The sequence below is a fragment of the Hoplias malabaricus genome, chromosome 10 (assembly GCF_029633855.1).
Source record: "Hoplias malabaricus isolate fHopMal1 chromosome 10, fHopMal1.hap1, whole genome shotgun sequence".
In the NCBI taxonomy this organism is placed as follows: domain Eukaryota; kingdom Metazoa; phylum Chordata; class Actinopteri; order Characiformes; family Erythrinidae; genus Hoplias; species Hoplias malabaricus.
Genome location: NC_089809.1, coordinates 30,246,606 through 30,265,997, shown reverse-complemented (window position 1 = coordinate 30,265,997; position 19,392 = coordinate 30,246,606). Strand labels below are relative to the sequence as shown.

The window sequence follows — 19,392 nt, the reverse complement described above, 5'->3', positions numbered from 1 at the left end:
ATCACAAAGACTTGCTGTCTTGGTCACAGATGCGCCAGCAAGACGTGCACCAACAATTTGTCCTCTTTTGAACTCTGGTATGTCACCCATAATGTTGTGTGCATTGCAATATTTTGAGCAAAACTGTACTCTTACCCTCTGCTAACTGAACCTTCACACTCTGCTCTTACTGGTGCAATGTGCAATTAATGAAGATTGGCCACCAGGCTGGTCCAATTTAGCCATGAAACCTCCCACACTAAAATGACAGGTGTTTCTGTTTCATTGTCCAACCCCTGTATATTGTATATCGCCACTCAGCTAAGAAATATCTCCCAGCACTAGCTGTTATAACTAAGGAGTTTTCAACACACCTAAGGAAAAACAAAAAAAGATTAGTTTGCCAAAAATACAAACATAGATATATTTCAAAACATAATACAGGGGTGTTATTCTAAATATGGAATTTAACAAGCAATAATGATCTGTACACATGCATAATGTTTTTTGTAGCCTCAGTGTCTGCAGTCAGTAAGATCCAGAAAGGATTACTTTTCCATTGAGAGGTGGGATAATGCAATTTTACCAAAGAATATTTGACTATTTCCATGGGATATAAGATACTGGCATGATTTACAGAGATGGAAATGGCAACTCGGTTGATGCACTGTCAATATGCCAAAAAAATAATATTCTACACCAAATGTCCTCAGCTGCATATGAATATAGTTAATTTAAATTTTAAGTTAATTTAATTTACACAGACCAGCACATGCTTTCTTAAGATAACTCAGTTTTTCACTAACACTGTCATTTACAGCCAACAGAAAACTTTGCTGTATTACTGGAGTTAGACAAAAGGTATGAAAGACTTCTCTGCTTATTTTGTGTCAAAGACTATACATGTAAATGTTTCCACATTTATTATATATTACATAACACTATATAATAATAAATGCAGTGTTTAGTGTAGTCAAAACATATGAAATATATACACAATCACATACAAAAGCTGATTTTTTTTTTGTATTTTTTCTAAAATAGAAATGGCCTTTCAGACATCCCAGGGTTGAGTCCCAATTGTGTACTACACACCAATACTAGTACATACTATGTACTAACCTTAAAAGTGTGAGTTTGGAAGGCTAGTACACAAAAAAGATATTACACTGTTTGTTACTAGCAGGACAAGATGAACTGTTGCAATGACAAGACACATTATACCAGGTTGCATATGAAATGCAGTCCAGCCATTCTTTTAAAAGTCTGAATCTCAAAATATCTCCTTTCACATTTTGTAGTGCACAATTTGGTTTACAAAATAATGGGTTCTGCATTAAAATATTGCATGGTGTGTCAGATAATATAACAATTTATATTCAATATAAGATGGCTAACATTCAGTGCACTGTTTGGGTGAAGTTGTATTACTGTTATAATCTATGAAGTGCACTATGTAGGAACAGAGCCAAAATGTTCCATACGTGAGAAACTCTCCCCTATTCCTTCCAAGAGTGTCCACTGTTAACAAACCTGAATACTGACTGGTTATAAATTAGCACTGTGAACTTTTGAAAGTACTTCCACTTTGACACTTGTGAATATACTACATTCTAGATACAATTAGTATTAAGTAGGGCTGGGCAATTAATCGAAAATTAATCGAAATGGACATCTTACCTATATTGATTATATCATTTTTATTTATTTTTTAAATATATTTTTTACTGTGTGTTCATGCACTGTTTTAAAATCTATCAGGCTGTTGTCATGTGATTCTGCCCCTATCTGCAACATGGAAGCAACCGAAACACCGAGGCCGACCAAGTGACTTGAGCAGCTAGGACCAAAAAAAACACAGCATCTCTGGTTTGGACATGCTGTGTGTTGACTGTAATTACACAGATGACACTGAACAAAAAGAAGTCAAATGTAAAAGCTGAAAAAACTGTTTCAGCGACCAAAGCACAATCACACATCAAATAAAAACAGTGCTCAACAAACAAGAGAGAAACAAGCTCCCAGCCATATTAGAAAAAATATTTATTCATTATCTGTAAGCGCTTATCCAGTTCAGGGTCCAGAGCCTACCTGGATTCATTCGGCGCCAGTCCTTCACAGAGCAATACACACATTCACACACTCACATCTACAGACACTTTAGGAGTCGCCAATCCACCTACCAACGTGGTTTTTTTTTTTTGGACTGTGGGAGGAAACCCACGCGGACACAGGGAGAACACACCAAACTCCTCACAGACAGTCAGTCGGAGCGGGATTCGAGCCCACAACCTCCAGGTCCCTGGAGCTGTGTGACTGCAACACTACATGCTGCACCACCATACGGTACAAGCCTTGTCACTGAACAATGAGGGTCAAAAATACAAAAACAAAATAATCGTTCATTAATCGTAATCATGGTAAATCGTGTAAAATGAAATGAATCGTGATATTGATTTGTGCTGATATCGCACCAGCACTAGAATTAAGCGAAAAAATTGGGATGCAGGTTTCCATAATCACTTTGTTATTATGGGTATACATATCAATGTTTAACATGATAGATGTAAAAAAAAAGCCTGCTATAGGGAAGGGGCTGGATCAGTAGTATTGCTACATCCCATAATCACAGCCAGTGGTCTGATCTAATCAGAAAGAACTTGACAGAATGGCAGATGGTTGAATTACAAAAAAACAGAACTCAAACTCTTTCAGGCTTTTTGCTGCAGCAAAGAGCTTGCTCTGTGGGGTTGCCAGGCTGCCAACTTTGCCACTGAAAATGTGTTTCTTGGTAATGCAAAATAAGGAATAATTTTTCTACTTAGATGTAACTTTGTCTACTGCCACTGACATGTGATTTTGTTTGTTGTAGTAAAAAAGAGCCTTTTATCTTTGGCATAATACCATGCTACTTTTAAAGAATAGATTTACTTTTTATATTAAAAAAAAGCATTATATATATAAACATAGACAGGCACAAGAACACAAGTCTTTTTTTTTTTTGCTTTAGAAATATAAGGTGTGAACTTAGCAGTAGTAGGAGTGATATAAAACAAGGCATGCTGTTAGCCTGAAGGCACAAAAGTGGTTATCTGAGGAGTGAGGAAGAGTCATGGGGAGATAGAATGGCAGAGACGAGACAGAGTGACAGGAGAAAGATGAAGAGTTAAAGGGAAGGAGGAAAAGATTTAGGAGCATGTCAGGAATGTCAAGCACAATGAATATCTGAGGAGCCTCTGCCGGAACAGGGCTAAAACAGCTCTATCGAGGCATACAGGCAACATAGCCCCCGTTTACATGCTAGTTTAGCTCTAGGAATTAAATCACTTCATGATTAGCACAGAATTTAACCCTGTCAGAGGAGATTAGCTAAGGGACGATTTAAGAGCATATTCGGTTTAGTGGGACCTTGGGCTTCTGCACTGCAAACAGACCTCCTACATTAAGAGTGTGGTTACACTCCTCTTATTATTTCACTGGGTAATGCACACAGGAAAGAGAGGAGAGCAGATGCATAAATCAGACTTCAAACAGGGGGGAAACGACGCTGGCAGCTAGCTGGAGGAGAGCATGAGAAAGCCCCGAAATGTCCTCTCGTGAAGTAGCTCATTCATCAAGCAACGAGAGGGCTGGCTTCAGCCCGAGGCTTCTGCAGTAACAGCCCAGTCATGCCACTTTCCCAACTTTGTGTTTTGAGGAATTTCAGGGCTAGGCTCATATTAGTGTGGTTGATTTTTGAAGGTGTTTAATTAAAACACCCCGGAACAACCTGAAAATGACTGAACTGTGAGTAGCTGCCATGAATCACGCTGTGCTGCACTTGGGGCTCCTGCTGTGTGCAGTGGGCTGGCTCAGCTTCAGCCAGGCTCATAACCTGGCCTCGCTTTCACATAGCCCACACCTGCCATCTCACCCACGCTGCACTTGGACAGCAGCACTGCTGGCCCTGCTGGGCACAGTTCATCACCACTGAACTGGTCGTCACCAACCCATCCAAGCATCTCTGACAGGAGGAGCTCATGCAGAATGTGCCCCAAACAAAGTAAAGTTTTTTTTACAGCTTTGTTAAAAGAAAGGCAGAACAGTTATTTTCTTATTGAAGCTGCTGGATTTTTACTGGAAGCAAGGCATCTTTTGTTGGAACAAGATTTAACAGAGATATATTCTCCAAGGTTTCCTTCTCAATGCTAGTCTTCCCACCAAACAGTTCCCACGCATTATCTAAGCTTCTCATCATATTACCAGGGCCAGCACGTGCCATTTTGCCGCTCTAGGCAAAACATAACTTTGCTGTACAATAATTCATACCAACGCCACAACTGTATGTAGTAGTCAGACAGACCCAGTGAAAACAGTATATTTGAACTGAGTCTTCCCTATGGATATGCAATAAATACATTTAAAAAAGCATAGAAAACAAGCAATGCCTACATATTTAGTTAAAAAACACTGTAGATGAAAGAAAAAAAATCAGCACTGTTCCTATAGTACAAGATATATACACAGATCAGCCATAACATTTCTACCACCTCCTTGTTTCTACTCTCATTCAGCTTCACTGACCATACAGGAGAATTCTGTAGTGACTCTGCATACTTTATTAGCCCCTATTTATGTTGTTCATGAATGGTCAGAACCCCCACAGCATCACCAAAGAGCAGGCATTATTTGGCTGTGGATCTTTCTCAGTGCTGCAGTGACAGTGATGTGGTGGTGTTTAACTTGTGTTGCGTTGTAAGATTGGATCAGAGACAGCAGTGCTGCTGGAGTTTTCAAACCCCTCAGTGTCACCAACCTTAAAGTATACACTAACCAACTAATACCTGCTCTTTGTTGGTCCTGTGGGGGGTCCTGATCATCAAACAACACAGAGCGGAGCAACAGATGGACTACAGTCTTTTACAGTATGACTACAAAGCACCCATATGCAGTCATTGGAAAGTGAGGGCACAAACAAGGAGGCAGTAGAAATGTTACGGCTGATCAGTGTTTATAAAACGAATTTCAAGCATGACAGCATGTATGCTCCATTAGATCTTGTGAGATACCTCTTTGGTAGAGACCATGGTAAAATGATATATTCTGCAATTAAATGTGACTCTTGCTCAAGTACTGATTTACACAATGGTCTAAATCAGGGTGAACACCCTCACCCTGATGTTAAAAGACTAAGATTATGAGATTACTGAAACAATTATGAGATTCATCTACATACAGCCAAATGCAGCATTTGTTTCTGCTGCTGCTCATAAAGTGTTGTAGGGCATGTAAATGAAGGAGGACTGTGCTAAATGCAAAGTACTGCCTTACTGACTGTACTTTGAATTGGCAAAGAGAGGTATTAAGCCATTTCTGTGCTATTAGAGAACTTAATCAACAACTGGAACAAGGATACCAACTTTAGATTCAGTGTAAGAGGAAAGCTGTGCTTAAAGGGGACATTATACTCCCACTTCCAGAAGTTAACAGAGTTTCCTGATGTCTTAAAGAATCATGTGTGACATGCTTCAAAACACCACAAAAATGAAGTACCACAGAACTGCAAACTGAGAGCACAGCAGCAAGAAGCCAGTGAGCAGATGCTTTAACCATTTGTCTTTAGTTCTCTTTATTATCTGTTAAGGTTTTTGGTGTTTGTGTCTTTGTGTCTGTTTTACACACTTTAATTTTTTTCATTGCACTCTCACATAAACGCATGATCAGCATGGTTACTGGAGTTGCTTAGATGAGGAAGTGGCACTATTGTTAAATATCTACACGCGATGTCAGAAGCAGAGCAAATTAAAATGTCTCAGTTTATCTCATGTTTTCTGACTTGGACAGTCCAGATAAAACAGACTGGATTGTATTGGTTAATACCAATCACCAAAATTAATGTGCAAATGCACTGTAAAAGTAATTCTCTCATAATAAGCCCTCTTTAAGAACTCATATGATAGATTATTCTAAGAAGGTATTCTGAAAAAAGCAGGACAGGATCCCTGATAGTATTTTAGTATGACGCTTTAAACAAGACATTGTACGTACCCTAAATGCTGTTAATATTACAAATGTTCAACATGAGAAAATTTCAAATTTACAGTTTGATGGTTGTGAAGAGGGGCATCACTAGGGCTGGATGATAAATAAAAAAAAAATTAATAATAATTATATATATATATATATATTAACTTTTGCTCAATAGAAATGATAAGCTTTGGGTAATAGAGCTCAATAAACCTTCATTTCTACTCCTGGATGGAACAGCCAGCTGCACACTATCAGGCGCGTATACTCATGCTATTACCATAAATCAGTGGTTCTCAGACTTTTTTTTAATCATTCCCCACCTCGGACGAAGGGGAATTTCTGCACCCCACCTGTACCATATTGCCCCCCAGAAAATGGTAATAGAACACACATGCAGTTTACAATTTTCAAATGTATTTAAGTAACATCAACTTCTAATTCCAAATCAGTAGCTTAACGTTATAACACCAGATACAATGTTAACATCAATGTTCAAAAATACACAAAATTGGCCTACTAATGAAACTGTGCTCACTTTTCAATCTGTGCAAAAATTAGCAAAGGCAAGTGCAAGGGCACAGGAGTAGTTTGATATTGGTGGGGACATATTTACTGAGTCAAAGCCCACCTCATACCCAAAATATTAGATATATATTAGCACTGTTAAGGGTGGTATATATATTTTCATACTATTCAGTGCAGCAGTATGCAGTCTGGAACACAGCCAGAGACTAACATTAACTTGCTGGCATATTTAGAGTGCTTTCTCACAACCCGAACACAGCTAATATTAATGTTGACTAACTCTCAGATCCTCCTCTGTTACACTAACAGTAATATACAAGCCGCTTTCATAGCTGTAATTAGCTGTCATTGTTATTTGTTGTGCTCTCGTTACTGACCTCAAGCCCAGAGCTGGTAAAAAGTAACTTAATAAACCAGACTCTGACTGTGAATCGGAGGCTGATGATTTCAGCATTATATTTGAACAGGCGCTTTAATGAAGGTTGAAAGAAGACCCATCTTGTCTGACTCACTGCCAAAATACAATAATCTCTGTGGCACATTATAAAAATAAAAGTTTGCAAATGAAAGCATATTTTGATTCCAGGTAAAATTTTTCTGGTCTCATATCTAATGTTCTTTTAATATGTTTAAGGGCTATTAATGAATACATTGTGAGTGGGTGCTTTTTACTGAGTAAGCTTTATAGGATCCGAAAGCAGAGTTTGGCACACTGTTTTAACTGTCCTCACACAAGGTGGGTTTTTCTTCACTCAAAGTGTATTTTCCTCCCGGGAAATGTTTTCCTGTTTGTGAGGGCACTGTTCATTGCCTGACGTGGTTTTTCCTCACTAAATTATTTTCTCCACTCGTGAAATTTGAATTGGACCTGACACCATAGATGAGGCTTCTTCTCTTAAGTAAACACGGCCAATAAATAAACACTCCCAAGTGTGGAACTGTTCTCACCTTGTGTCCAGTGATTCTGGGTAGGCTCCAGACCCACCACAACCCTGACCTGGATAAGCGCTTACTGACAATGAATAAGCAAAACTGAAATCGTTCTAGCTTTCCCACTGTTACAAGCACTGTTCTAAGCCTACTAATTGGTTAAATGCAATATGTTTACAGTACAGCTCTTGGGGGTGTTTATTTAGGTATTACATATTTTTAACTTTTCTTAATCTGTCTTTTTACTTGTTCAGCTTCTTGAATGTTTCCATGAAACAAGATCTAGATATCATTATTTGAAAATGTTAATGTTCCAGTGAAATCTTTCCTTGTGAATTTGAGTAATGTGCATACTATGTGCATATATATATGTCTTTTGTCACAGTTTGAAAAACATTAAATAATGTGATAAATATTGAGATCAATCAACATAGAAAAACTTATCGTTTGTGAAGTGAGGACCACGCCTGATGTAAGCAGGGCAAGGAAGGGGAACTCAGAAGGACTTGGGCTGGAGTTCTGGGTTGTTTCGGCTAGTGGAGAGTGAAGCCAGACCCCCCTTGCCTGGCAAATTCATTGGTGAAAGAGAAGGAGTAGGGGTGGAGGTGGGGTGCAAATTTCGTCACGAGAAGGTGAGGAGAGAAGAGTGGTTTTTATAGGGTGCGTAATGGTGAAGAGGAGTCTGGGCATGGTCCTTCTCCCAAATTTAAGTTATTTCATAACGCCATTGATAACATTTTTGGCCATATCGCCCAGCTCTAGGATCCACACAATCTATCTAACAGAGCCCTTTTTGACCAAATAAACTCTGGTTCTTGAATTGTTTGCATTCAGCATTCTTAGAACCTGCACAAGTTTGCACAAGTTTTGATGGGAAACAGTTTTAATCACGACAGCACTAGAGTGGAACGTGTCATGGTTTATCCACTGTTTACAGCAGGTTCAGATCATAATGAACATGCCTCTAGTCACACTGACCACAGCCCCAGAAAAGAAAAACAAAAACATGGTTTTTATTTCCATTCAATTTTCTTCTCTGTTTTCAAATCAGAAAGCTGAAATCTGCTCCACTGCACTGTAACTCTTTTGTCTCTTTCTTGATCTTTATTTGGACATGCCCATGGATGTCATCACAGTTCATGCTACAAAACCTACTTTCTTTGGTTCCAGCTGGGAACGAACCTTTCAAACGAACTGGTTTGTTGGTGGAAAAGCACCAAACACGTCAATATTAGGCGCATGAACTGGAATGAAACAAGGTCGACAGTGGTGGAAACGTAAGTCCCTGGTGCCAAATTGTGGAGACTTGGCAGGCTAACAGTACCTGAGTGAGATAGTACTTATCTATAGCGTGTGAGTATACGAGTGAATGTGTGAATTATAAGCAGGTTCTATGGGTGCTCTGAATTAATAAAAACAACAACAACAAAGAATTATTAGCCTAAATAGAGTTATGAAATAACTGAGGCAAGTGGTATGTACTTCATAAGCAACAGCCTGACTAAAAAAAACCATATCAGCTTTCTCAAAACTGAGTTTCATTTTAAAAAGTTCCATTTGAATATCTGGACATACAAGCTTGCTTTTCACTGGATTGGTTAAGCGATTGTAAGCAATAGGCTGAGCCAACAAGTTCAGTGGGAAATCATTCCCTTGTGTCCTTAACACATTTTCCTGACATGTTTGACAGAAAAATTCAAAAACATGAATAAATTTGCCAGCTGCCTGTTGGCAGTTCATTGAAGCTGATGTGCTATGGCAAGATTTTATCAGGAAAGACATATATAACATAAATAAATTGACCACTTTAGGCCTGATTGAAAAGAACGCTGATAATGTATGAATGAGTGCACTTTTAGAAAATTGAAAATTAATATGAAGGGCAAATGACAAGACTATCGAAGATTCTGATGCAATCCAGTGCAATGCAGTCACAGCCTCAGTTATTGTCTGATCACCTCCAATCTTCCCAGAAGAGATGGTCTACCTGTGTGTACTGTGGTCCACAGGAAGCAAATGCTAAGTTGTTTTAAAGTAGTGTCATTAACCAACCTACATACACTTAAATCACCTGTTTTATGTGCTATGAGAATTCTCACACTGAAGGCAAATTGAAGCTGCCTCCCTTGCATTCAGCTGAAACTCCAGACTGGTGATGAAATGAGCTGTGGTGAGCTCATTTTTCACTGGTTAAGCTGTTCAGCTGCCCCTCTTCCCCCTGCTGGTGCCAGAGATTTAAGTGCTGTGCAGGAAAATAACACACATGATAAATTAGGAAAGCTCTTGCTTTGTGTGATGAATTAAGGAGAGGCAAGGCCCTCACGTGCATGTGTGTCCTCCAGTGTGTCAGTGTTTCTCTCCATGCTCTGCCAGGGCACAGGCAGCAGCATGGGGCTGACTGATCACCTGTCTTAGAGTCTGCTGGAGGGGTCTCCTCCTGTTTCACATAAGGTCATTCAGTGACTTCAGAAGTTTGGAGGTGCCTCTAACGTGACTAAGCAGTTTTACTCCCCATTCTGCACTAATTCATTTTAATAAAAGAAATGTCCTCAGAGCATGTCATGATATTGTAATTATAATGAATTATTATGAACATGGAATAACAGTAAAACCAAGCAGCACATTCTCTCTTGTCATTCTCTACAGGGTCACAATTAACGCATCATCACATCCCATGCATTAGGCAATGTGCCATGTTTTTATAAGAATTCCTGTTCCTGTGGCTAAATTTCCATTCAGGATGGTCTGTTTCCTACAACATCAATAACAGCTACAATGCCTGATGTTAAGACCCAGCTTCATGTAAGGAAGAGAAACAAACAATTTGAGGCCAGTGACACCAGACAAATTAGCAAAGCCACAGAGGGAAGCTATTTACAGAACAAACTGACATGATTTGTGCAGCGTGCCAGACAGGACGGTGAACCAGTGGAAGGAAGTTAAGGGCAACAAACTTCCTTATTAATTCCCATCTCCTGCATCATCCAAGGTCAGAATGGAGCACCAGAAGTCAGGGTGAAAAAATAATAATAATGCTATTACAGTTTCTATGCAGTGAATTACTAGCATTCATTTCTTAGATTCATAAACCCTGCCTTCTATACTGGACTCTGTTACATTATTTGACAGCCGTGTATAATGCAAAATGCTTTTGTTAAATCAACATTAAAAAATAATGTCTCGAATTGGAAGTCTTCCATCTCGTTTAATTATGTCCTAATCACTGTACTAATTACATGCTCAAATTCTAAGCAAGGCACTCATTGTCAAACCATTGTTACAAACTATAAATCATGTATATGTTTATTTATTATTTTAACACCGGACCAACTTCAAAAAGCATACAAAGACATGTCAAAGCTTTCAGTAGAGATAAACAGCTCAGAGGACAGGGGCAAAGCTTGGATTTACTGCCAAGCTGAGAAAACTTCAAAACTGAATAAAACCTTACAATGAATTCCACACACCACTTACAAAACAAGTTAACAGTCATAGTCTTATGATAAAACCATGCAACATATAAGGGGTGTGCAATCTTCCCAAAAAATTCATATCACAATCTTTGCTGCATGCAATCACAATCTATGATTTGATCCATGAATTTGAATTGATCTTCTCCCATTTAGGAATTTGTACTGTTGAGAATATCCATATTCATAGTAGCCTATGGCCTCATTTATTTGCACCATTTAAATCACAAATTTTGAATGAAGATACTGTTTTCAAAATTATCATTAAAAGCTAGGTTAAAATTTAAATAACAATTTTCAATTATTTTTTTTAATTCTGCTGGCCACCATAGCGGACATACTTCTTTTATTACTTACTTCTGACTGTTCAGCACAAATACACATTCCCGCGAGTCAGATTCAGAGCTGGAGCGTGAGGGGACATGATTAGAATCGCCAAAAGTCCCGCATTTGGACATTAAATGCCGTGTTGTGTTTTGGACCCAGACGCGACAAGTTTTACCCGTATTTTTGAGGTGAGGCTGTTAAGATTACGATTTGTTTGAGAAACGCAGCTCTCTCTTAGCTGGAGCGAGGGGCAGATACTCATCAGCTCCTAAACATTGGATGCACTTCTCATTGGTTTTCACTTTAATTAAGCCAATCAGCAGCCAGAGTTAGCTGGCCATCATTCAGTGCTGCAGCGAATGGAGTCACAGTCCCGCCTACAGGGGGTTTGTTTTGCGGCTGCGCTGAGACAAGTTTAAAGAAATACATAACCGCACAATCTATAAACAGCAGCGCATCTGTGAAATCTTTGTGAGGACTAAAGGCCTTCTCCACTGATTCCAAAACATCAAAATCTTGTCATGTTATCACAAGGTGTCTTGCTTTCCTATCAGCTTTCAAAACTCTTGTAATGGCTGCTTCCTGTTCAAGGACTCTTTCAATCACCTTGAGTCTGGACCCCTGTCGTGATGGAGACTCCGTTATTAGCTTCCACCGAGGCAGGTTGAGCTCAATTTGTGCTGCCATTAGCTCGCTCTGCTGTTTCCAACTGAAGCGATCACAGCTTTTTCTGCATAGTGATATTGCAAGCTGAAATGGGAAACACTCATTTGGGGGGGGGGGTCTAAAAAATATTTTGTGGAATTTTACAAGTATCTAGTTATATAACTACATAATAATATTGTGATTTTAAGTAACCCGTCATCAGACCCCATCAACTCATCTGGAACACAGCAGCATGGATGGTCCTCAATCATCCTAAGTGCTCTCATGTGACCGTACTGCTGTTTTTCCTTCACTGGCTTCCAGTACCTGCTCGCATCAGATTTAAAACCCTGATGCTCATCTACGAAGCAAAGACAAGAAACGCCCCTCCCTATATTATGGCAATGGTCAAACCTAATTCATACCAGTGTTTCGAGCTTTAAGTACAGCTATTTTATATTTTTGTCATTAGAGTTCAACATTAACTCTGGTATAGCTATGTTGTACTTCAATGGTATTTAAACTCTAATCCTCCTGTTCCGCTATTTTGCATTCTCCATCTATGTCAAAATTAAGTCTATGCCAAGGGCACGGCAGGTAAGTCCTGGCAGCTTTTGACCTTCAAGGCCTTCACCATTCTTGTGTCAGTTTCTGTTTTCATGCAAGCAATTTGCTCTTCATTTAGACTTCAAGACTCTTGTGCCTTCTTCAGGTTCTGGGCGATTAGCTCCCCAGTGTGATCTTCAATGCACTACTTTGTTTTTAAACAATTTCACTATAGCTTCCAGTTATCAATATGGACACAAGGCATTCTCGGTTGTGCGACTAGACCATAAGTCAATCTTTATTGCTAAATAAATAAATATGCTTTTTTTTGAGCAGCAATTCTGTTTTGGCATTTGCTACACATTTAAGGAATGAAATTATAAATATTTTAAACTATTTGCATCTGAAATGTACATCATTCCCACTTTTTCCACAGCTTTGAACGCCAACTTATCCTTAGCTAGACAGAGTGTAAGCATTTTAACCATCTCGTTCCAACATTACAACATCAGTTGTACTTATTCAGCTGCTCTGATACATCAATGATTCGGGACCCCTAGAGAAACACATGATTTGTACCAACCTGAGGGAGACACTCATATTGCTTCCTTTTAAGGTGGCTGAACAGATTTGTCACATTACCCCAGAGGCGCTGGCCATTGCTCAATGTTTACAGATAATTTGCTTAGAGAAATATCTGACAGTGCATGGCCAAAACTGCCACTCTGCTGAAACTGAGCCCTATATTTTGGCCAATCAACAGAGCCATCTGGTAGGGAATCGTTTAAGGCTGGCCCCAAATATTTAGCTATTCGTACGTTGGGTAGGAATTCCGTTTATAATTTTGAGATTCGAATATTCGTTTTTTTTTCATTCGATAAATGTGGCAAAATGGCAACCACGCCACATGAATTCAGCACTGTCAACATAAATTTCTTGAACAAAGCCTAGAACAGCCTAACACACTACAGCAAGCAACTTAAAACGAAGCATGGTAAAGCTACAGTAACAGCTTTACACCTCAAATTAGAACACCTACACGAAGTTCTGTGATCCGCAGTGCAGCATTAATTTTAAAGCAGGTGCTGAGCACTGATTTTCTGAAAAATAGGGCTGGCTCCAAGTATTCTGGTATTTAGATATTTGTTCATTGGGTATGTATTTGGTTTCTAATTTTGAGATTCGGATATTCAGTTTTTTGGATAAATGTGGTTATTAATAAAGGCAACACTCCACCATATTCAGGCTCCAGCAGTAAAAACAGCGCTCCCCCCATTCCACCCATATTCAGGCTCATCAACATAAAAGTCTTTGTGCAAATAAAGCCTACATCTCAGTCATATAAAACAGCCTAACATGCTAAAACAACACACTTACAACGAAGCAAGGCCACAGTTCATTTTGTGAGCTTTGTGCCTGAAATTAAAGCACCTCCGCTCAAAACGGGTCAAATTGTGTATACTCTGTGCCCTTAGTTAGCGAGCTAATTACCAGGTTAGTGAGTATAGCTAGGGAGCGAATCCGCGCTGTGAGCCATAGCACAGCCTGGAGAGAGGGATATTAAAGTAAGGGTCAGAATATCCCAGCCGACACTTGGAAGCCCTAAAAATGGTATTCAGGACAGCCCTAAAATCTTTCTGTTGGTTTGTGTATGTATCATGCATTCAAGTTATTACTAGGCAGCAAAGTTTAATGTAAACATTGGAAAGATGAGTATCAGGAAAATAAAATCTCACAATCTCTACAGTTTGCTTAAAAAAGTAGATCACTACAGGATCACTGTAAATAAGCGGTTCCCAACCACCGGGTCGTGACCCAATACCGGGCCGTGGGTCATTAGGTACCGGGTCGCACAGAATGTTTGAATTTTTCTTTTTGTAAAATTGATTATCAGTCTAAATGTTGATGTTTTATTTTGAAAAGTGACTTCTGTGCGGAATGATGAACAGACGCATACATGCGTAACCAGCCGTTACCCCAAAAGCTAGCAAAAATGAGTGAAAAACAAACATCTTTGGCAAGCTTCTTTGGAAAAGGGAAAAGGCCCAATGAGGAGACAGAAGAAGAGCCTACGACTTCCAAGAAAACGAAATCTGCATTTAAAAAACAATATCAGGATTCCTACTTAAAATACGGGTTTATTCCTACAGGTGATCTGCAACCAAAACGAAACTACAGAACAGGCTGGACGTACAGAACACACTTCGGGAGTCACTGTCTCCCATTACTCCGAGATGGGACCGGCTCGTTGCAGAGAAACAAGCTCAGGGCTCTCACTAATTGACATTATTATTATTTGATTGACTTGTTCGCCCTTTTATATAGAAATGACCAGTATTGTCACTTGAATCGAGTTTAGTTTTTTATTATAATTATTTTTTATTAGAAAGGATTTTTGTTCTAAAATAAATATTTTCGTTTACAGAGATGTTGTTGATTATTAATTTATGAACAAAGGTTGTTTATTTTCTGTTGATGTTTGCATTTGACATAAGACCACTGCGGATGATTTATTACTAGATTACGTCATTAACAATTATTGAGCAAATGTAGGCCTGAACATATGAAGGCCGGTCTGTGAAAATATTGTCTTAGATGAAACCAGTCCGTGGCACAAAAAAAGTTGGGGACCGCTGCTGTAAATCACACACCCATTTACCCATACTCTACAGATATTGAATTCTATTTTTGGTCAATTATCACATCCATCTGGTAGAGAATCATTCCATTGTTAGTGAAAACAGCATGGATTGAAGTTATTATTCTCCATCAGAATTTAATGTGAAGTTTGGAAACATTACTAGTAGCACATGAAAAGTCACATCCTCTACAATTCACTTGAAAAGAAACCATGGTCATCTTCAAGATCAATCATGATATACAACTGCCAGATCAAACATCCCTACTACAATCCCAAATAATAAATACTGAAACAGTACATATGCAAATAAGAAATATAAGAATAATACTTTACACATGCATTTTTTGCCAAAGTGCCGATACTCTGCCTATTTTTGCACCTGAAAGACTAGTCTTTTCCAAGATCAGGTTTTTGTACTAAATTGTGATTACACTCACTTGTTGACAATACCTCTTTCAATTCACATCATTATTTAATTATTTGACCTCATTACCTGGCCTAAGGCCTGGAGCCAGAATTGAGGTATTACAAATGAATTAAGCACACCACAAAAACACAATTCTTTCTTGTGTTTCAAGCAGCGTCAATAAAATTCAAGCCAAAGTAATTTCAGAATGAATTGCTTTTTTCCCTTCGCAGTTTCCAGACAATCTATATTAAGGTTTTGAATCCTTTTTTTTTTTTTACTAAATTGAGGTTGTACTTAGTTGCAATTTCTCTAGTAATTATAGGCTTAACAAGCCTTACATTTTCAAATAAGGACAGCAATGTCAAATGACATTGAACTTTGTATGTATAAAACTCTATGGTCTTGTAAACTGGCAAATATCTCATTCAAATATTCCATATTCCATCAGTACTAAACATGACAGTTTTGAGTGTGCCTTTTGAACAGTTGTGTACTGATGATGCCATTAACCCATTAATCTAATCTATTAATGGAATTGTTAATAAACTACACATTTATAGGATACTGACCTGACCAGTTTCCAGTTATGCATTTTTAAGAAAAAAGGAGTGGTCATCTTGTCATGGTCTCCTTAAATATTTAAGCAAATGACCAGATTAATTTGGGCGAACAACTAGTTTGTGTATAACTCCCATGCATCTCATTTGAAAAAAGCAGTAGAAGTAAAACAGGAGTCTACTTGTTGAGCGCTAAAGTACAACGTCCTAAACATTGTGATTAATAGACCAACACCTAAAGCTGATGAACAGTTAAAAGGGAATAAAAGGGAATAATTCAAGAAATGACCATGTACATAAATAACACAAGACAGGAAACTTCAGCAAAAACATATCAATTGCCCATTTTAAAACGTGATTGCAGCATTTTTATAAAATTGTGAAAGGGGTATGCTTAACACTGTGTTACATCACCCCTTCTTTTAGCACCACTCTGTAAACACCTGGGAGCTGAGGAGACTAATAGCTATAGTTCATTAATTCATTGTCTGTAACCGCTTGTCCAGTTCAGAGCCTACCTGGAATCACTGGGTGCAAGGCAGGAACACACTCCACCAGATCTTAATAGCTGTAGGTTTGGAAGTGAAATGTTTTCAAATATTTCTTGATATAGGATTTTAGCTGCTCAACAGCTCGGGTCACCTCTGTCATGTATTTTGTTTCATTATGCGCTAAATGTTGTCAATGTGTGAGAGATCTAGACAGCAGTTACAAAACTTTTATCCTTCTATAAGTGGCCTTTATGTTATTATATATTATTATAGTATAGTATATTATTATAGTATATATTATTATATATACTATATATTAAATATAGTGTTTAAATGATTTTCACATCACTACGTATTGAATTCATTTGCATTTGGCAGAGCACCCCACATTTTTGAAATCATGTTGTAAAATGTGGAACAGCCGTAAAACAGACATGACTCAAACGTTCAAGGGATTGTGACAACAATGGCAAGAGTGGTAGCACGTGACCGTGACCAGCTGTAGGAATGAAAATATGGACCAAGGCATGCTGCCATAAAAAATAAATAAAAAATGTAATAAATAAATAAACACAGTGCTACAAGATGCACTGAGGAATGTTTCGAAAAAAAAAAAAACACCAAATTAAACACCCAATTACTTTATACATATAAAGTACAGGGGTTGGACAATGAAACAGAAACACCTGTCATTTTAGTGTGGGAGGTTTCATGGCTAAATTGGACCAGCCTCGTGGCCAATCTTCATTAATTGCACATTGCACCAGTAAGAGCAGGGTGTGAGGGTTCAGTTAGCAGAGGGTAAGGGCACAGTTTTGCTCAAAATATTGCAATGCACACAACATTATGGGTGACGTACCAGAGTTCAAAAGAGGACAAATTGTTGGTGCACGTCTTGCTGGCGCATCTGTGACCAATACAGCAAGTCTTTGTGATGTATCAAGAGCCACTGTATCCAGGGTAATGTCAGCATACCTCCAAGAAGGACGAAACACATCCAACAGGATTAACTGTGGACGCAAGAGGAAGCTGTCTGAAAGGGATGCTCGGGTGCTGACCCGGATTATATCCAAAAAACATAAAACCACGGCTGTCCAAATCACGGCAGAACTAAATGTGCACCTCAACTCTCCTGTTTCCACCAGAACTCTCAGTTGGGAGCTCCACAGGGTCAATATACACGGCCGGGCTGCTATAGCCAAACATTTGGTCACTCATGCCAATGCCAAACGTCGGTTTCAATGGTGCAAAAAGCACAAATCTTGAAGTTGAAGATTTGTTAAAGAAGTTGAACATCTCCCATGGCCTGCACAGTCACCAGATCTAAATATTATTGAGCCACTTTGGGGTGTTTAGGAAGAGCGAGCCAGGAAACGTTTTCCTCCACCAGCATCACGTAGTGACCTGGCCACTATCCTGCAAGAAGAATGGCTTAAAATCACTCTGACCACTGTGCAGGACTTGTATATGTCATTCCCAAGACGAATTGATGCTGTATTGGCCGCAAAAGTAGGCTCTACACCATACTAATTAATTATTGTGGTCTAAAACCAGGAGTTTCAGTTTCATTGTCCAACCCCTGTAGGTGCCTCATGTTATGTTATATTTTAAATAAGACAAAAAACAATTCCATGTCCAAAAACCACCATGGCCTAAATGGTCCTTTGATAGCTAGCATTGGCGCTAGTGTTAGCTATAACAATGAAAACCACTTTACCGCTTCTCTCCGCTTTAGACATTAAAAAGCAGACGCTCAATTCAGCTCAAAATTAAACCCAATAAAACTTTAGATAACTAATGTTACCCATGATTAACAGTTAAACAAACTTACCGTGGGGCGCCTTACAGTGGACCTAACGGACAGTGTTTCTATGTAGAAAACTAGTTCCTTTGCATTTCTGGAAAATTCCACTTAGACTGGTAGAGCTAAATCCCCGATCCTTCGCAGTGTTACTCTTCAGCAGCAACCAACAACTACCATCTCGTTCTCCGCTTCATACAGAAATAAAAAATATATACTGGAACATACAGAACTTCACTTTGTGTGGAAGCTGTTGAACTGAGGACACACAGTGCCATGGTTTGTTGGAGTAGCACTTGTCGCTGTTGTCAGATAGCGATACCTAGCATAGCTACAGTAAACTCTCCGAACCCCCTGGATGATACTCTACCTTCAAGCGCTCCTGAGTTTCCCGCTTTAGTCTTCGGAGGTCGTGGGTTTGACGTGAGAAATACCTACTGAGGTAATTTTGGTTAGAAACCAAATGGACGTGCTTAGAAAAAGAACTGTCAAACTGCGAGTCCTTTTTGGGGTACTGTAATGAAATAAAAGCTCCGGGTGGACATTAAAAAGCTTTAGTGCATTTTGAATCACACGCATAATTCAGAAAATAAAGGCTTATCTAAAAAGCCATAGCTTTGACTGAAATTGTTTACTCTTTTACTAAACACTGCTGAGATTCTGCAGCTGCAATTTACTTCTCACCACTTCGCACAAGAAGAGTACTCCACAAGACTACACAAGAAAAGAGAACTGCCGCGAAGGAAAATCACCCCTGAAGACTCCTGCAGTCACTGAATAGAGCGCGTTAAATTAATCCATCAGTCCAGTTCTGACCATTCCGTCTTTCTGGAACAGTCCCACCGACATTTAAAAACAGCACTTGTTGCATATGGTCAACAAAAGCATTAAACATTTTTTATTTATTTAAAAATATTTTGTAAATTAAAAAATAAACCCATTGAGTATTTAATAAATAAATCCATTGACTGGTTGAGTATATATATATATAAACAAACAAAAAAAGTAAATAAAATAAACATTTAAAAATAATATTTACTTAATTTATATGCATTGTTTTAC

The 19,392-nt window shown here is 38.7% G+C and overlaps 1 protein-coding gene across 2 annotated transcripts in view; it reads right to left on the bottom strand.

Annotated features, from left to right (window-relative positions):
- rbms3 (RNA binding motif, single stranded interacting protein) overlaps positions 1 to 19,145 on the bottom strand; it is a 205,356-nt gene extending 186,211 nt beyond the window's left edge. The window contains exon 1 of one of the 2 annotated variants that reach the window (XM_066682766.1): positions 18,701 to 19,145. The gene's annotated coding sequence lies outside the window, so the exon portion shown is untranslated. Of the gene's footprint in view, positions 1 to 18,360; positions 18,666 to 18,700 lie in introns of those variants that run through there. The other variant, XM_066682767.1, reaches the window with a different exon arrangement.
- Positions 19,146 to 19,392: the final 247 nt, after the last annotated feature.